The following is a 21,007-nucleotide window of genomic DNA, read 5'->3' on the forward strand; positions in this document are numbered from 1 at the left end:
CCTTCAAGGCTCAGGGGTCCAAGATTATCTTCTGTGTCTGTGTTAATTGGTTTCCCTTTTCTTTGTTGAAGAGGGTCTGTGCAATCCTTCTGCCTAGTCTGCCATCTTGCCCCGCCTCTTTTTATCATCATTCTTGAAGAATAATTTCACTAGGTATAGTATTCTTGCTTAACAGGGTTTTTTTTTTGTTTTTGTTTTTCCTCTAGCACTTTAAATATATCATTCTATTGCTTTGTGACCTCCAATGTTTCTGAGGAGAGATTTACACTTAATCTTATTGAGGATACATTGTATGTGGTCGGTTGCTTCTCTCTCACTGTTTTCAGTAGTCTCTATCTTTGCTTTTTAAGATCCTAATTGTAATGTGTGTTGTTGTAGATCTTTTTGTGTTTATCTTCCTTGTGGTTCTTTGAACTTCTTGGATTTGTAGATTCATATCTTTGCTAAATTGGGGAATTTTTCTGTCATTTTTTTCTTCATATATTCTTTCTGCCCATTTCTCTCCCTTACCTCCTTCTGGAATTCAATATGGATATATTAGCTCTCTTGTTGTCCACCAATGGGCAACACAACTCAGGTGGGATATGCACTACTATATCTGTCCACCAGGGGTGCTGTCCTCTGTCTCTAGTTATTACAATCTTCCCCTTTCTGTTTTTGCAACCACATTTTTAGTCAGAAAATTCACACCCAAAGAGTCCCTTTGGAACTGGGTGTTGCCCTCTAGTTTTGCCCAAGGCTTCCTTCCCTACTCTGTGTGGGTTGTTTATATCTGAGCTGGCATTTAGGGGAAGCACAAGCAGACTTTCCTTCATTTCAGGAGGAGGAGGTGATGTCACTCTCAAGATGGACCTGTAAGAGATCTGTGTTGTTGTTTTCAGAGCCTCAGTGGCCCTGTGATGGTTGGGGGAGCAGTTTCCACTTAGGTAAACCACCTCCTGACTCCATTGTAGGAAACTTTCTGCAGGAGCTCCTATCAGTCCACCAGCCAACAATTACCATTGGGGGAGGGGTTGTCACACTCCAAATGGACCTCCAGGGAAGTCTGCCTTATTGCTATCATAGACCCCCTGTAATATGTTGGTTATGAGTGTAGCCTCCATTCAAGATGTCTGCTTCCTAGCATACAGCAACCTCAGTCAGCAGGCCTCAATGCAGGCTATAAAGGGAAGCAGACAGATCCAAACTGATCCCCAGGTCTATCTGTTGGTTTCAGAGGCCTGAACTATGGAGTGCATGAGGAGGCAAGCAGAGTCCTGACTATGGGAGCAGACTCCACTCTGGGGGTATTCTGTAGCAGTTTGCAACAGCCTGGCAACCAACAAGGTAAGGCAGGGGATGTCAAACTCTGGTCAGATCCTCATGGAATTCTGCCTTATTACTGTCAGAGTATTCTCAGTAGGTTATTGGCTGTGAATGCAACCTCCACTCAAGACTCCTGGTTTCTAGCACACAGCAATCATCAGTCAGTGCCAACTGGACGTGAAGGCTTGTTGTTGTTATTTGCCGTCGAGTCGGCCCCGACTCATAGCGACCCCTCCTTGGGTTTCCAAGGCAGTATCACTACAGAAGTAGGATTGCCCAACCTTCCTTCCGAGGAGTGGTAGACTAACCTTAATGATCTCCATGGAGATTTGTCCTTTTGGTTTCAGAGGTCAGAACTGTGTGTGCTCAGTGAGACAGGTAGAGTGTCAACTTGGGGAGCAGATATCACTGTAGGAATCTTCTGTAGCAATCAAAGCCAGCTTGCAGGTGACAATGCCCAGGTAGGGGAGCAGCTGTCACATTCCAAATGGACCCCCAGGGAGTTGTGCCTTGTTACTATCACAGTCCCCCTCCCCTTTAGAATGTTGGCTGTGGGTGTAGCTTCCACTAAGGAGGCTTGTTTTGTAGCACACAGCAGCTTTAGGCAGCAGTCCTCAGTACCAAGAAAGGGGACTCAGACAGATTTAAACTCATTCTCTGCAAGGTCTTTCCTGTTGGTCAGGGCCTGAGCTATGGAATGTGCAAGCAGCCAATAGAGTGTTTGCTATGGAAGCACACTCCATTGTACAGACCTTCGGGAGCAATTCACAGTAAACTTGTAGCCAACAGTGTCCAGGTGGGGGATGTGCTGGCACACTCCAACAAACTCTGGGGAAGTCTACCTTGCTGATTTTAGAGAAGTTTGAGGTCCTGTCTTTGTATAGTCAGAGGCTGTGGTGCTTAGGGAAGCAGACCCCTTTTCTGGGGCCAGTTCACCACAGCCAGCGACCTGCATAGCGGGGGGGAGGGGCAGGGAAACTGAGAGAAGCTATTTCCTACCCTGTGCAACTCAGTGGGAGCTCTGGTAGCATAGTGGCTAAGACACTTGCCTGCTAACCAAATGGCTGGGTCCTACTTCCGTAGTGATACTGCCTCAGAAACCCAAGGAGGGGTCACTATGAGTCGGGGCTGACTCGACGGCACATAACAACAACATACAACTCAGTGATTCATTGATTCTTGCCTGTTTGCAGTTTCCCACTGTTTTCATCTGCTCCCCCATTCAGAGTCTCTCAAAGTGTAGCACAATTTCCTTGTTGTATTTGTGGGACAGTGTCTGTTTACATCATCATTTTTCCAGAATCTACAATTGCATGTATTTTAATTTAAAAAGCACATTAAAGGAAATGATAAAAAGTTAAATTACATTTATTTGTATTTTCTAAAATTACTTCTAAAATATTTTAAATTATGTATTAAAAGGCAAATACAAATAATAACCAATGATTTAAAAATCAAACTTAATTTAAATAAAGTTGGATTCTTAACATTTTGAAATATTTTGAAAATTCAAGATATTTTTTAAAATTTAATTCAATCTTCTCAAATACTTAATAAAAAATAAACAGTTTGCAGTTCTATTGCTGTGTGTCCATTGAGTTGCCAATGTAGAGAATTGGTATTATGATTTCACTCATATTATACCTGCCAGGGGTTGCCAAAGTTTTTGGTTTCAGGATTTCTTTAAACTATTACAAGTTATTGAGAAATCCCTAAAGCTTTTCTTTATATGGATTACAACTTCTGATATTTACATGTTAGAATTAAAACTGAGACGTTTTTAAAACACAACAATTATGATGACATACATTGCAGAGCCTCCAGAAAACCACAGTACACTTGTGGAAAGCATGAGAATGAAAAAGGCATAAAAAATATCTGTGACGGCTTATTTTATGTGTCAACTAGGCTAGGCTTTGGTACCCAGTTGTTTGGTCAAAAGCTAGTCTAGATGTTGCTATGAAGTTATTGTGTAGATGTGATTAATATTTACAGTTAGTTGACTTTAAATGAAGCAGATTACCCTCCATAAAGTGGGTGAATCTCAACTAATCAGTTGAAGGCCTTGTTATTATGGAGGAGAAGGAGTTCTATCTGATGACTATAACATGGAAATCCTGCCTAAATTACCAGCCTGCCAGCCTGCCCTATAGATTTTGGACTTGTCAGCCACAACAATCATGTGAGCCATTTCCTTAAAATCTGTCTGTCTGTCTGTCTCTTTCTCTCTGTGTCTCTGTCTCTGTCTCTGTCTCTCTCTCTCTCTCACACACACACACACACACACACATCCTGTAGGTTCTGTTTCTCTGAGAACCTTGACTGATACAATAACTTAATACTATTAGGAAAATAGACTTTATTAACTCTTAAACCAAAAATATCCCTTGAAGTCTTCTTAAATCCAAACAGTAGTTTAGCATTAAAAAAAAAAAAAAAAAAAAAAAAAGTCTGCCTTGAGCATTATGCTCTTTTAAGATCTACCTATATGGGATCAAATTGACAGCAGCAACTTGAAAGATTGGACAGGAATATTTGGAGGGAGTGAGTTTATATTAAGGGTAGAGGAACAACCTAGGAGGGGTGGGTGAGAATGGTTGCACAACTGGAAGAATCTAATCAATGTCATGTCCATGGAGAAACTGTTGCTTTGCTTTATGATTTGTGCACATTCTCAACAACAACAAAATAAATAATTTTGTAAAAGAAAATAGACTTCACATACTCTGAAAATGTTTCTGGGATCACAACAGTCTCAGACCACACTGAGAACCATTGATCTAGACAATGCACATACAATTATTAAGAGTATATGAATTATTTAATTTTGCAACATAATCTTTGGTCCTCATGTGCCACTGTTTCAAATTCTGTGCTAATCTGTGAATATCTTTGCATCCATAGATTAGAATGTGGAAAGCAGCAAGAAAATGGACATTCATCACTACTACTGAAGGACACATCATTATAGGAGATTTTATTGCATTAGAGTTATCTGATAGATAGGACTTGACAAGCTGATTTGTCTTTTCTCTTATGTAAGTATTTCCTCCACTTTCCCTGGGGACCAAATGGTGTTAGTTCCTAGGGCTGTGCCACCTGTGATTGTCACTATTCTGTTCTGCTGTCTGGGTCTTCTCAGTCCCCTGGCTAACGACTTTTAAGTATCCTGTTACTTGAAATTCTGTTCTATGGTCAGGGGTTCCTCCTTCTGTCTCCCTTTTTCTCTCCCCCTCGCCATTTCTAGTGTCTGTTCTAAATCCCTGGAAGCTTATGCATATTACTGAGTGGAGTCAGTAGGAGTTTAGGTCCACTTCTGATCTCCTATTTCAGCTCCCAAAGTAAACTGGAACAGCCTTCTTATGAGCACATAAAAACTTGCTTGCTCCAGGAAAGGTGAGAACTCGTCTTCAAATGGGTGCCTACTTGGCTCCTCCTCAATATGTTGGGGCTGGTGATTCCTCTAAGATTGCATCTGTAACCTTCTCCCATCACAGCATCGGGTAGAAGGAGTCTTTCCTGCTTGCGCTTTTCACATTGACTGGAGCTTGAAGTAAATCTACTCTATCTTTCTCTTTCAGTTAATTTCCTTACCTAAAAAAACTTCTGGATCTCCTTCCAGGCTACTCAGAATTTGTTAGAAATAAGGAAGAAGTTCTGCCTTCTCCTGCTATCAGTTTGGCCCAAATATCTTCTCTTTCATGGGATTGTTGTTGTAATTGTTGTTAGTTGTCATTGAGTTGGCTTCAACTTATGGTGGCTTTAAGTATAAGGGAGTGAAACGTTGCCGGGCCCTGTGCCACCTTCTCAAGTGTGGGTATATTTCAATCATTGTTGTGGCTATTGTGTAGTGCCTTTAAACAAAGGAGGCTCATCTTCCAACAATATTTGGATAGTATTCTGTTGTGATCCATAATGTTTTCATCGACTAATTTTCAGAAGTAGTTTGCCAGGCCTTTCTACCTAGTCTGTCTTAGTTTGGAAGTTCCACTGAAAACTGCCTTATCATAGGGTAACCCTGCTGGTATTTGAAATACCAATGGAATAGTTTCCAGCATAACATGCAAGCCACCAAGTATGACAGACAGATGGGTGATGGGGTGGGGGATGCAAGTTTCCCCATAAGGACTTCAACGGCAAATTTTCCTCCTTTTCTTGGCTGAAAACTCTACATTGGAGGTGATGGCAAGGCAGATGAGATAGCCGTTGTCTATTTACACTCCCTTTGCAAATCTGTCTAGTCTTACACAAGATCCTTCAGTGGGTTTTTTTTTTTTTGGTCCTTGCATCTCTTTCATATTTCTGGGAAATCCCCAATGGAACAAATGCAATTTCCATATCTCTGAGTCTGGCGGGTGTGGTTGAGTGGAAAGCATGGGATAACATATAATTAGTCTGGTATCTACACCTTAGTCTTACTGCCCTCAAATGGGGTCCAACTCATAGCGACCCCTTCTTGGGTTTCTGAGGCGGTATCACTAGCTCTGGTGCCGTAGTGCCTAAGGCATTTGACTGCTAACCAGAAGTCTGGCGGTTCAAACCCACCAGCCACTCCTGGGAAGGAAGGCTGGCCAATCTACTTCCCTAGTAATACTGCCTCGGAAACCCAAGGAAGGGTCGCTAGGAGTCTTGATTCGACTAGATGGCAGTGAGTTTGGTTTGGTTTATACCTTGCTCACCAGATTTTGTATTCCTTTCACTTTTCCTTCGTTTGTAAAGGTAATCTGTTAAACATTTCACTAATTATTGCTTATTTATGAACGTAGATCAATATAGGATCTGTTGTGATTTTAGGTCCAATAATAAGGTCACTGTAACTATTTTGTCCTGCTTGCAGGGCCGAACAAATTCCAAGCGGAAACAAGACGCATGCGCACTGTGCGCTCCAGCGCTCTGAGGAGGCTCACGGGACTAGGTTTCTGGTTTGTGGCTTTAGGAAGACCGCAAGGGAAAAGGCCTTTAAGCCACCCAGCTTCTCTATCACAGGATCCACCTACAACCCTTCCTGGCTTCTTTGTCCTAGTCACCTTGCATTTGCTCCCTGCCGAGCCTGGCTACCTTCCCGAAGGCTTTTTCAAAGGGCTTGTTAAAAGCACATCCTCCTCTCTTTTCACATTGAGGATTACTTCAAAGGCTCAGCTGCCCTGGGAAGGGGAGAATGACAATAAAAGAAATCCCAGCTGGAGAGAGGTTTGTTTTGGCAGCGCTTGATTGTTCTGTAGGTGGGGAGGTGCCTGCCTTCAACCTCTGCCCGCTCACTGGCCCTTACAACTCATTGCAGATGTTCTCTTTTGGTCTGGTTTCTTTCTGCCCTTTCCGAGGCTCTGAGCCCCAACTTCTATCAGGCTTATGTAAATTTCCGCGAGCTCTTAGCTGCTCTTGCCTCCGCTGATCCCTTTATCTGCTGCCAACACAGGACTCTCCTAATCTTGCTCTTAGCCACTGTGTCTATACTCAGGAGGAAAGCAGCTCAAACACTCAGAAGGTGGGGCCCTTTGCTATTTTGTTTTACAATTTATTGGGCATAGCAGGTCTCAGTGACTGAAGGTTGGGGCCTGAGAGTCTGCCCCATCTTGGTGCCCAGTAAACACTTGTGGGTGTGTCTTGAAACCCTACCTTTTTAATTATTATTTCTCCTTAGGGTCACAAATTGGGGGTGGGGGGAAGTCAAACACATGTGCATCAAACCAATTACTGGCTGAGTTCAGGAGCTCTGGTGGCACAGTGAGGAAGGCATTTGACAGCTAAGCATAAGGTTGGAAGTTCAAACCCACCAGCTGCTGGGCAGAAGGAAGATGAGGCAATCTACTTCCCTAAAGATTTACAGCCTTAAACCTTATGGGGGTTGCTATGAGTTGAAATCAGCCTGCTGATTGGGACTTTACAACTTCTGACTGATTTGCCTGAACCAGGAATTCCAGAATACTTAATTGTACTAATGAGGAACCAGTACATAAACTAGGAGACTGTCGTTTGAATAAAGCAATGGGACACTTGCATGGTTAAAAATCAGGAAGGGAGTGCATCAGGATTGTATCCTTTCACCATACTTATTCAATCTGCATGGTGAGCAAATAATCCAAGAAGCTGGATTATATGAAGAAGAACGTGACATCAGGATTGGAGGAAGGCTCATTAACAACCTGTGATATGCAGATGACACAACTTTGTTTGCTCAAAGTGAGGATGAGTTGAAGCACTTACTGTTAAGGTTGAAGACTACAGTCTACAGTGTGGATTACACCTCAATATAAAGAAAACAAAAATCTTCATAACTGGACCAATAAGCAGCATCACAATAAATGGAGAAAAGATTGAAGTCAAAGACTTCATATTACTTGGTTCTACAATCAACACCCACGGACGTAGCAGTCAAGAAATCAGAAGATGTATTGCACTGGGCAAATCTGCAAGAAACCTCTTTCAAGTGCTGAAGAGCAAAGCTGTCTCCTTGAAGACTAAGATGCACCTAACTCAAGCCATAGTATTTTCAATTGCCTCATATGCACGTGAGAGCTGGACAATGAATAAGGAAGACCGAAGAAGAGTTTATGCTTTTGAGTTGTTCTGTTGGTGAAGAATACTGAGAGTACCATAAACTACTAAAACAACTAACAAATCTTTCCTTGAGAAAGTGCAGCCAGAATGATCCTTGGAAGCAAGAATGGTCAGACTTTGTCTCACCTACTTTGGTCATGTTGTCACAAAGGACCATTTTCTGGTGAAGGATGTCATGCTTGCTAAAGTGGAGTATCAGTGGAAAAGGGAAAGGCCCTCAACAAGATGAATTGACACAGTGGCTACCACGATGGGCTCAGGTGTAGCCAGGATCGTGAGGCTGGCACAGGACCGGGCAGCGTTTTATTCTGTTGTACATAAGTTCGTTATGAGTGAGAGATGACTCGACAGCACCTAACAACAACAACAACAGGAATTCTTGATCCTATTTAAATAATTAATCACTTCTCTTGTAGTGTTTAGTTACAGAAAACTCTTTTGAAAAGGTCTGAAAAGCCCAGAAAACAGCCCACACAGATACCAGGATAAAGTTCTCCTTAGACATTTGTGGAGATGTCTGCCCTTTAGTTAAATCTAGAGTCTGGCTAAGTTAAATACTGAGTCCTTCTTTTGATAGTACCACTAAAAGCAGTTGCCATTGAGTCGATTCTAACTCATGGTGATCCATGTGTGTGAGTAGAACTGTGCTCCACAGAGTTTTCAATGGCTGACTTTTCGTAAATACATCACCAGGGCTTTCTTCTGAGGTGCCTGTGAGTGGACTCAAATCCCCAAACTTTCAGTTAGGAGGAGAGCACATTAACTGTTTGTATCATTCCAGGACTCTTCTTTCGAGGATACCAAACCAAACCAGTTGCTGTCAAGTCAGTTCTGCCTCATGGTAACCCTGTGTGTTACAAAGTACAACTGCATTCAGTAGGGTTGCAGTGTCACTATATTCACAAGGTCTTAGTGAAGGACCATTTGGAGGAGAGTACAGACCAGTCACTTCTAATGGCACAATGACAAGTATTTATTACAGAATAAACAAGACAAGGATGAGCAGAATAGCACACTTCAGCAGCAGCCAAGGATCCCTGAAGTTAGGCTTCTGTCAACAGGGTTAGATTACATCCAAGCACACCCCAATTCATGCCTTGGGAGGAGAGTGCCTCAATTCCTCTCTCCTGGGATTAAATACTAATCGGACAGCCATGTCTGCTTACCAAATAGCATGTACAGAGAGTGCGCAGGGGAAGGAGCAATGAAGAGGACAATAAAAGGTAAAAGGGTATGTGTTAGGCTGGGTTCTCTAGAGAATCAAAACCAGTAAAGCTTATGTAGAGAGAGAGAGAGAAATTTATCTTAGGAAAATGGTCACACACTTATAGAAGCCGGCAAGTCCCAAGTTCTTGGATCAAATGTCAAGCTGGAGGCGTTTCCTGACTCACGCAGCTGCAGGGGCTGACGAGCTCAACGTTGGCAGGCAGTATACCAGCTGTTGAGTCCAGGAAATGACGAATCCAAGATCTCCAGGCTGAATGGTGGATTGTTCGCTCACAGACAGTTGTAGGCAGCACAATAGGATCCTGATCCACAGATGAGTGTCTCTTTTTCCCAGGATGTTCATAAATACATTGGAAGCAGGCCACACCCCTAGTGAAACTCCCTTTCAATGGATTGGCTGCTCAAAACATATACATCCTATCTCATCATGGGAATAACCCACATCACAACTGCTTAAAACACTCAGAATTGTGGTCCAGCCAAGTTGACACACAGCTCCAACTATCACAGGGTATAATAAAATGGAAGCCTCCCTGTAGGCAATGGACATCATTTATTGCCCCTGTTCAAGCTATTCTAGATTTACAAGTGCCAGAGAACAGCCCTTCCTCCTTTATGCCACTGAGATAGCTTAACAGAGTTCCAGGTTTCTTCAGAGGGCAGACATCTTCCCCAAAGGCACATACTTTACTGTGTATCCATTCCTAGTTATTATGTCCAATTGTAGTTAGGGATATGGTGAAGACTCAATTATAAGTAAGGATTTTCAAGGAATATGACCTTTCAGAATTAGATTGCCAGATCTTTCTTCCAAGGCACCTCTGAGTAGACTTAAACCCCAACCTTTTCATTAGCGGTTGAGTATGTTAACAGTTTGCCCCACCCAGAGACTCTCTTAATGATATAGGGACCACAAAACCTCTGACCATTCAACAAACTTGCGGATTGGCAATTGGCCTAATGTTGTTTGTAGAGTTTTTGTTCTACCTCCTCATTCGATGAGTAGTGCTTGGGGTTTTAAACTCTTGCGTGCAGCCACCCAAGACACACCATTTGATATCTATTCACCTGGAACAGCAGAGGAAGAAGGAGACTCAGAAATTACAGAAGGAAATGGACTGCAGGTATCTCCATTACCATGAGGCCAGAAGAAATGGTTGGTATCCCACTACCATTACTAAACATTTTGATTAAGGATGCAATAAAACTAAAAACCAAACTCACTGCTGTCAAGTCAGATCCGACTCATAACGACCCCTCTCTGGGTTTCCGAGGCAGTATATCTACAGAAGTAGATATACTGTCTTCTTTCTTAGGAGTGGCTGGTGGGTTTGAACCACCAGCCTACTGATTAGCAGTCAAATACCTTAGGCACTACACTATCAGAGCCTTCCAAGGACTCAATAGATGAATCTTAATACAAAGGAGGAAAACATGGTACAGAACTTCAAACTCATATGGAAACCAGACTTACTAAATCCATTGATGGGAATCCCTAAATTTAATACATGGAAATAACTTAAACTTTGAACTGAAACTATCTCATAAAGCCATCTTGAAACTAAGCAACAGTTACCTAAGCTCAATTAATAAAGGATGTTTGCCTTGAGCATAGCACTCTTACAAAGAATTATCTATGAGTGTAAGGACAGCAGTTCATCTAAACTGCAGATGAGAACTTTTAAGGGGCATATAACCTAAATTAATGGTGATGAAACAATATGGATAGAGACAGAATGGGGAGACAATGTGAAGCATGTATCCAGTATTACTGAACTGTTCATGTACAAATTGTAAATGGATGAATGTTTGGTTGTGTATAAATAAAATATTAAAAAAAAGAAAGAAAAAGCCTGCTAACTTAGAAGCTCTTTTGCTGCCACTCTTATCAGGTGAGGTCAGTGGATAGGAAGGAAAAAGATAGGACATTCATTGTTCTTTTTTGTTCTTTCCTATGGCTGTTATCCCTCCCCTAGGGCTTGCCTTCCATGGCTACTGCTTTTTCCTTTCCCCACTGACTCACTCACACTATGAAAGGTCAGAGCAGCTGGACAAACACCAAGTGCCCAAGTGAAAGTAACAAAGACTTATTTCTGAGGCCTCCAGCTTCTTTATGATGAGAGATCGTATCCTAAAAGAAAACAATTCCTCAGAGTCTAAGCCACCTGATAAAGCGCTTCTTGCCTGTCGGATACAATCTGAGAACAAAACCTGGAATGGAATGTTCTATAAATTGGTCTGTATTGGTTAAGAAACAAGTTGCTCTAGTGTTGTTACATTCTGTTTGCCCTGACTACCTCAAAAAGTAATAGAGTAGTAACTGACCCGTGTAAAATTCTGCCTGTACAGAATTTGATCATGTCATGGGCCAGTTGGGCAGTTTCCAAGAGTGCCAATCTGTTGAAGGAGGGGATACTAAAACACTGCGAATAAAATGAGAATAAAATTTGACTCACCAAAATTTCTCTCAGGGGAAATACTGCCTGCAGTCTGAAAGAATAAAGTTCTTGAATAGACACCTAGGCTGAGGAATTAGACCCTCTAACAGGAATCCTTGAATAAAAATAATTGGTCAAGTAATTTATTTCTAAGGATGATGAGAGCAATTAATTACTAAACTTTTATTTTCCTCAGTGAGATACAGCCAGAGCAGAATTTCTTTGTCAATAGAGGAGATGCTGAGTCCTGCCATCCATGTCCCCATGCTCTCTACCTGTCTACTAGAGCTTTTGGCATCACCAGTAAATATTGAAATAAAAATTCTGGTGTATTTTTCAAATACTAGTTTGAATGAGTGCCAAAATATTAGTTTGTCAGAGAGCTGACATATCTTGCTAAGACCCTGGACTTTATGGGTTTGCCATTGATGTGGATTGATGTGTGTTCCTCAAAAAGTTATATTGAAGTCTTAACTCCTGCACCTATAAATATGACCCTATTTGGGTTTTTTATGTTAATGAGTCATATTGTAGTAGGGTGGGCCCTGCATGTAATCCTTTCTGAATGGTGTCTTATAAACACAGAAGAATACACACACACACACACACACACACAGGGGAAAGAGACCATGTGAGGACCATTTATAAAGGGATACCAAGGAATGCTGGGGCTATGGACAAAGTAGGAGCTCTGGTGGCCTAGTGCCTAAGGCATTTCACTGCTAACCAGACGACTGGCGATTCAAATTCACTGGAAGGAAGATGGGTCAACCTACTTCCATAGCGATACCGCCTCGGAAACACAAGGAGGGGTCGCTATGAGTTGAATTGACTCTATGGCAGTGAGTGACACTGGCAAAGAAATCTCCCAAACTGCGAAACAATAAATTTCTGTTCTTTAAAACATCCCATTAGTGGGTTTTTGTGGTGGTGTTGTTAAGGTAGCACTAGAAAACACACCATCAATTGTTCATATGCAAGTTCAAGTTGAAGCTGAAGTTAATTTTCTTCAGTCCATGAGAGTCAAAGTACAATCTTGAGTATATCCCACCTGAATTCAGAGATCATCTCAAGAATGAATTCGATGCATTTAACACTAATGATTGAACACCAGATAAATTGTAACTTTGAGGAAGGTCTCTAGCATTTGGCACACTTGAACCCTGCATTGTAGCTGAGTCTTCATCTAGCAGCCTGCCATGATGTTTGCCTATCTTGGGATTCTTGATGGACTTGAATCAATGGCCTGCCATGTGGTTTGGTAATGTTGGGACTGTGCCTTTTTACTTGTCAGCCTTGGGTTTGTCAGCCTCAGCAGCCAGTAGCTGCCTGAGTGAAGAAAGCCTCCAGCTTCAGTGGGCTGGGAGCAAGAGGCAGAGCTGAAGCTCAAGATTGAGGAGCTTTCACTCAGCCCCTAGAGCTTGGCACTTTGAACTCGGCCTTCTAGCCTCCAAAACCGTAAGAGAATAAACTGTTTGTTAAAGCCACCCATTTGTGGTATCTTCTGTTAGAGCAGCACTGAGGTAACCAAAACAGGACTGTTGTTGTTTTTATGTGCCATCGAGTCAGCCTCCACTCATAGCAACCCCTCCTTGGGTTTCTGAGGTGGTATCACTATGGAAGTAGATTGCCCAACATTCCTTCCGAGGAGTGGCTGGTGGGTTTGAACTGCCAGCCTTCTGGTTAGCAGTCAAATGCCTTAGGCACTATGCTACCAGAGCTCCTAAAACAGTACTAGAAGCTGGATTCAGACGAGGACATGGAATGAGGGATATCATTGCTGATATCAGATGGATTTGGCTGAAAGCAGAGAATAACAGAAAGATGGTTAGCTGTGTTGGTTAACTGTGTTTTATTGACTGTGTAAAGCATTTGACTGTGTAGATCATAACAAACTATGGATAACATTGCAAAGAACTGAAATTCCAGAATACTTAGTTGTGCTCATACAGAACCTGTGCATAGACCACGAGGCAGTCCTTCAAACAGAATAAGGGGATATTGTCTGGTTTAAAACAAGGAAAAGTGTGAGTCAGGGTTGTATGCTTTCACTATACTCATTTAATCTGTATGCAAAACAAATAATCTGAGAAATTGGACTATATGAAGAAGAATGTGTTATCAGAGTTGGAGGAAGGTTCATTAACAACCTGCAACATGCAGATGTCAAAACTTTGTTTACTGAAAGTGAAGAGACTTGAAGCCCCTACTGATGGAGATCAAAGACTACAGCCTTCAGTATGGATTACACCTCAACATAAAGAAAACAAAACCTCACAACTGAACCAATTAGCAACATCATGATAAATGGAGAAAAGATTGAAGTTTCAAGTATTTCATTTTACTTGGATCCACAATCAGCACACTTGGAAACAAGAGTCAAGATATCAAATGATATATTATATTGGGCAATTATGCTTCAAAAGAGCTCTTTAAAGTGTTAAAAAAGTAATGACATCATCTTGAAGACTAAGGTGCACCTGACTCAAGCCATGATATTTTTAATTGTCTCATTGTGTATGTGAAAGCTGGAAAATAAGGAAGACTGAAGAAGATGCCTTTGAATTATGGTGTTGGCAAAGAATGGACCATCAAAAGAATGGGTAAAGACACATCAACAACCTCTAACAACAACAAGGAATCTAAGACAGCCTCTTGGAGATTTGATGAGTTTATATTATGAAGATAGTACTGCTAATGTGGTGAATTTTTAAAACTAGGTTGTTAGAGTCCATTCTGGTTCCAGATCTACCTCTTGAAGAGAGTGGGTTGTACGTAGGAAGATCTTAAAGCAAAATCTTGCTTTAGGGATCAAAGAGGAAGCAGACATCTGTGCTGTTGCTCAACTAATTTTCGCTGAGCATTGAGCCTGAAGTTATTTGACTCTCAAGTTGTGTTACACCAGCCTTATCTCATTCTGACCAAGATCCACATGAAATGTGTTGGCTCAACAAATACAGTCTCCAAGCCCCACTAGTAGGAGTTAGAAAGGCAGGTATCTGTGGGTGAAGAGACAGTGTGGCAAAGGAAGTCCTAGGGAATGACACTGTTTTCTACAGATACTGGAGAGGCCTCTGTGCCATGAGGAAGGTCCTCTATGTTGCTGTTGTTAGATGTCACAAGTTGGCTCCGACCCACAGCGACTCTATGTGCAACAGAAAAAATAGTGCCTGATCCTGTGCCATCCTCACAGTCCTCACTATGATTGAGCCCATCGTTAGAAGCACTGTGTCAATCTATGTCACTGAGAGTCTTCCCTTATTTTGCTGACCCTCTGTTTTACCACACCATGATATCTTTCTCCAGGGACTGGTCCCTTCTGACAGCATGACCAAAGTGGGTGAAACAAAGTCTGGCCATTCTCGCTTTTAAGGAGCATTCTGGCTGCACTTCTCCCATTTGTTCATTCTTCTGGCAGTCCATAGTATTTTCAGTATTCTTTGTCAACACTACAATTCAAATGAATCAATTCTTCTTCAGTCTTCCTTGTTCATTGTCCAGCTTTACATGTATATGAAGCAATTGAAAATACTATGGCTTAGATTAGGTGCATCTCAGTCTTCAAAGAGACATCTTTGCTCTTTAGCAATTTGAAGAGTTCTTTTGCAGCAGATTTTCTGAGTGCAATACACCATCTGATTTCTTGACTGTTGCCTCCATTGATGTTGATTGTGGATCTAAGTAAAATGAAATCCCTGATAACTTCAATCTTTTCTCCATTTATTGTGATGTTGCTTATTGGTCCATTTTTAAGGATTTTTGTTTTCTTTATGTTGAGGTGTAATCCTTACTGAAGACTGATTTTTTTAATTTTCATTAGTAAGTGCTTCAAGTTGGGAGGAAGGCTGGGGCCATCAACTTCTGAAAACATTTTCCACTGAAAAACTTGTGAGTAGCAGTGAAACACTATCTATATATTACTGCAAAGGCCCTCTCTAGAGACCCTAAATGTGACTGATCCCCTCTGGGTGCCCGGTTATTTGGTTGCTATCCCTCGGCCTAGAATATAACTAAAAGGTCTGCCAATTCTATGTTATGGTGGGTAATTTTATGCATCAATTTTGGTTAAGCGTTGGCTCTCAGTTGTGTGGCCAAACACTAGATGCTATCATGGAATAGTTACATGTGATTAAATCATTTGGACTTGGATAGAGCAGATTACTTCCATTAAAACAACAACAACAACAACAACAACACAGTTGTCATCAAGCCAATTCCAACTTGTCAAAGCCAATGAATGACTGATATTTCAGAAGGAGATTACCAGACCTTTCTTCTGAGACAAATCTGGGTTGACTCAAACCTTCAAACTTTTGGTTAGCAGCCAAAAGTGTTAACTGTTTGTACTACCCAGGGACCACCTTCCATAATCTAATCCAATCAATCAGTTGAAGTCATACCAGTGTAGAGTGGATTCTAAACCTAATGATTTCTGAGTTATAAGAACACCAAAAATGACATGTGAATCATCTAAAAGCTAAGGAAACCAGAGATCACCAGCCGGCATTAGAACCTAGGAGAGAGGCTCACAGAAGTAATCAACCCTGCTGAGACCAGATTAGGCCTTTCAGCATCCAGAATTATGAGAAAACACATTTCTGTTCTTTAAAGCTCACTTGTGGTATTTGTGTTAAGCAGCACTAAGTAATTAAGGCATAAGCCTTTATGACAAATTCAGTTCAGAAATCATGACACTGCCCCATGCCACTTGCCTTCCCTATAGTCCAAGCACCTAGCTCTACAATTGTTAACTTGTTTATGTATCCGTTTTATCCATTAGCAAGGAGTCCCTGGGTAGAGCAAATGGTTAAACGCTTGACTACTAACTGAAAAATGAAACAAAAACAAAAAAGAACTCACTGCTCTCAAGTCAATTGACTCATAGCGACCTCTCCTTGGGATTCTGAGGTGGTATCTCTATGGAAGTAGATTGCCCAATCTTCCTTTCGAGGAATGGCTGGTGGGTTTGAACCGCTAGCCTTCTGGTTAGCAGTCAAATGCCTTAGGCAAAGGCCTGTCAATTTGTTTCTGAAAAGCTGAAGTAATTGAAAACTCTATGGAGTACAGGTCTACTTTCCACACGTGGGTTTGCCATGAGTTGGGATCAACTTGATGACAATTTTTTTTTCCCCAATCCATTAGTATACACATGTCATTTGTTTGGACTTCCCTACCCCAGAAAAAGATAAACTTTCTCAAAGCCCATAAACATAGTGATAAAATTGGAAATAACCTAAATGTCTAAAAAGAGGAGGATTAGTTGTGTCAATGATTAGATATCTCTAGACTAAAACACTAGTCATTAAAAATCATTCTGCTGGGCTATACTTTTAGGGATCATTTCTGTGTTCTATTAAAAATCATTTTGCAGATAAATACTTACTGACATGACAAAATGTTCAACCTATTGCTAAGACCACAAATTATATGTCAGGTGTGATAGCATTAAGTGCATTCTTGGATGTGTGTACTAAAGCGTACACAACAAAAGCGTTTCTCTGGTTGTGTGGGTTTGAAAAATTATTTTTTCACTCTTGTCTTCTGCAATTCTGTCTACATGCAGCACATATTACATACTAGAAAAATAAAGAGGAGCACAATAACTCTAATTATGTCTACTGTTTAACTAGTCAGGGTATGGTAGAGATCCTATTAATACTTTGAACTCTAACTTTTAAACCACTCTGAAATCAAATTCCTGGACTTATCATAGTGCCCTCTCCTCTCCTCTGAGCTTTCCATTATGTCCAGCCCTCTCTCCAGGAGACAGGTGTGTGCGGCTCTCATCTGTTCTATGAGCCAAGTGCTTGTAAATGGAGATCAAAGGTCTTAACATAAAACAAATCAAGGAAAGTTGGTGCCCAAAGACACTGCACAGTGATGATAGTTTTTGCTACTTTTGGCTTCTACTTGGAAGCTGTGTGTGTGAAATATATGACTGTCTGACCTGCCTAACCTATTATTTATAGTTGTTCTAATCAGAACCTTCTACACTATAGTAACTGAAGAATTATTCAAGAGTCAGTTAATTAATAGAATTTATGGAGCCATTTGCAAGAAAAATGCTGAATGAGAAGCTATAAACCAGCAAAGAATTGTTTCTTACTTGTAAAGGAACTGTGATTACCTAAATCCAAGATATGTATCAACTTTCAGGGGAGATTTCTCTTAGCAAGATAGTAGTAAAATATCCCATTCTTTTTCTCTCCCTTTGAAGTATTTTTTAGGTTTTCTCAGCAGACATCATTGTTAATTGGTAACTTCAGCTGACAGATAACAAGTATTTTCTTGTTTGTTAGGGTCATCAAATTGTAGCTTTCTTTTGTATCATCTCAGTAAAAAAAGGACTATCTAAAGCCACTTGTGACAATACATTGTTGTATGACCTTGATTTGTAGGGCATGGGAGTACAATGGACAAGGAATAAACACAGGATGTTTTCTTCACTCTGAATTGTTTAGTGTTAAAATAGCACACTGAGTAACAGCAGCTGGTACCACAGTGATAGGCATTTGTCCATTTTTGTTGTGCCTCATTTCAGACCCATGAGAAATCTGTGTAATAGGTAGCTCTGGGTAAAGAAGATCTAGGCCGGGCTCCTCTCCTCCTTGCTAGCTGGGGAGAGCTAGGGGAGAGTCCTCTGGAGGGTATATGTGACTCTTGAAATCGGGGTTAAAAATTACCAGCATACATTATCAAAAAATTTATATTTACATTAATAGCTTGAATTTGTTTAAGGAGGAACATGAGAAAAAGGATCAGAGTTTCCAGAATTAGACCAGGGTTCAAATCTTTGCTTTGTTTCCTGTTAGAGGGGTCACCTTAATCTCTATGAATTTTAGACTCTACAGCCTAAAAATTGGAGCAAAATTATGTGTGGAGTAAATGACAAAGTATTCATAACATTTATCACAAAGTATTCATAACATTTATTCATAACATTGTTAGTTGCCATCAAATTGAGTCCAGCTCGTGGTGACCCTAAAAAGCTTGTTTAATTATCCATTTTACATTGTGCAGTTCAGTGGCATTTAGTACATTCACAGTGTTGTGCAACTACCATCTCTACCTGGTTCTACAATATTTTCATCACCCCAAAAGAAAACCTTGTCACCATTAAGCCCATTCCCTACTATCTCATTCCCCCAGTTTCTGATAACCACCAATCTGCTTCTGTCTCTGTGGATTTACCTATTCTAGATACATGATATCAATTGAAACATATAACAGGGTATACAGGTTTTACTATACTTTTGGAAATACATTATCTTATTTGATCCTTGAGACTATCACCCTGAGGTATTCTTTTAACCTTAAACCGAAACTATTCCCTGAGATAGTTTATCAAAGCAAAAGAGTGGCACACAAAATAAAGGATATTGCCTATAAGTGCAGTGCTGTACTAGAAAACCATGTAGAGTAAGCTACTTGACTGCTAACCGAAGGTCAGTGGTTCAAACCCACAAGCTGCTCCATGGAAGGAAGATGGGGTGATCTGTGGAATTAAAAATTTAAATACAAAATTAGAAGATGCAAAAATTAAAATGTAATATTTTACTATAGCAATAAGAGGCCATTATTAAGATCAGCAGAAGGGCCCCAGTTCCAGGAACTGGGAAACATATAGTTTTAGTAAACAATTCCCAGAACTGTAGATAACTAAGCCCTGAACCTAGTTCTCAGAATTAGAAAAGAAAAACTGGACGTAAACAATTCTCAGAAAATGACATCAGCCATCCGCACTCCCTCCAAAGAGTTAATGTTTGAACCAACCAATTACTTGTACCCTGCATTTCCCTCCAGAAAGACTATGTTTAAAATAGCAAATCATTTGTGTTTTACTCACACCAAAGTTTGAAATTAACCTATCACCTGAATTCCCTCTGCCCACTCCCCTCCCCCGACTAATCACTTGTACTCCCTCCACCCACACCTCCCCTCTGCCTTCTTCTAATATACCTTTAAATAGTGTGTGTGTTAGATGCTGGGGGCTCAACTCCTCTGCCCCTGCATGGGATATGAGTCGGGCCCCAGCGCGCTGGAACCTTGAATAAACGCCTCCTGCTTTTGCATCAAGAGACGTCTTTCGTGAGTGATTTCGGGTGGCGTTATCCTTTAGGTTGGGGGAGCCCTAGTGAAGGGCAGCCCAACAGATCTACTTCTATAAAGATTTACAGCCTTAGAAACCCAATGGGGGTCACTATGAGTCAGAAAAGACTCAATAGCAGTGAATTTGAGTTTATATGAGACCAAAATCTCAACAATTACTTGAAAGCAAAGACAAGAAGATAAGAGGGCAGGGAAGTTAGAGTACTGGAAATGGAACAACCAGAATGCAATTAAGGAGAGTGTTGACACATTGTGAAAGATGTAACTAATGTCACTGAAAAATTTGTATAAACCAAACCCAAACCCACTGCTATCAAGTCACTTCTGACCCTATAGGACAAAATAGAACTGCTCTGTAGGGTTTCCAAAGCTGTAAATCTTTACAGAAGCAAATTGCTTCATCTTTCTCCATGGAACGGTTGGTGGGTTCGAACCACTAACTTTTTGTTAGCAACCAAACAAGAACTTAATTTCCTGTGTAAATTTTCATAAGAAAATATTATTTATTTATTTTAAACAAGATCAGGGCAGTGGCTTATGCACAAAATGATCTTTTCCTAATTTATCCCACAGGATCACCCACCCTTGTGGCTCTGTACTCTGTGTTCTAGACCACCCACCCTCCTGGATGTTTTTTGAAAACATTCCCACCTCCAAAGACTTGCTCATACACCCCTGGGTCGTTTCTTCTCCATATCCACATCCATCTTTCAGAAATTTTAAAAAGACTTTTCTTTTACCGCCTCCTTCCTCCCCATGCTGGAGAAATTAGACATGCAGGCTGCAGGCTTTCTTTTACACCGTTCATGTTGCATCTCCACAGGACTGTGTACATAACAGTGCTCCATGATACAAGCCTACCTTGCTTTATTGCACTTCACAGATACTGCATTGTTGGTTTATTGTTATTATTATTACTATTTATAAATTAAAGGTTTGTGGCAACCTGCATTGAGCTTCTGCCAGTGCCATTTTTCTAGGAGCGTATGTTCACTTCATGTCTCTTTATCACATTTTGGTAATTCTCTCAATATTGCAAACTTTTCATAATGCTATTGCACATTTAGTAGAGTATGGTATAGTGCAAAAGTAACTTTTATATACAGTGGGAAACCAAGAATTTTGTGTGACTTGCTTTATTGTCTTGGTCTGGAACCGAACACACATTATCTCCAAAGTATGCTTGTATTGACTAATTGATTGATTGACCAGCTGGTCAACTCAATTCTATGTCATAATTCATTCTTCTTAAATTTTAAAGATTATAGGGAAGCAATCTGCTTCCGAAAAAATTAGTCAATGAAAATCCAACGGAGCACAGTTCTACTCTGACACACATGAGGTCACCAAGAGTCATAGTTGACTCATCA

Source organism: Orycteropus afer, unplaced genomic scaffold (assembly GCF_000298275.1).
Source record: "Orycteropus afer afer isolate SDZICR_OR568_19922 unplaced genomic scaffold, OryAfe1.0 scaffold00229, whole genome shotgun sequence".
In the NCBI taxonomy this organism is placed as follows: Eukaryota; Metazoa; Chordata; class Mammalia; order Tubulidentata; family Orycteropodidae; genus Orycteropus; species Orycteropus afer.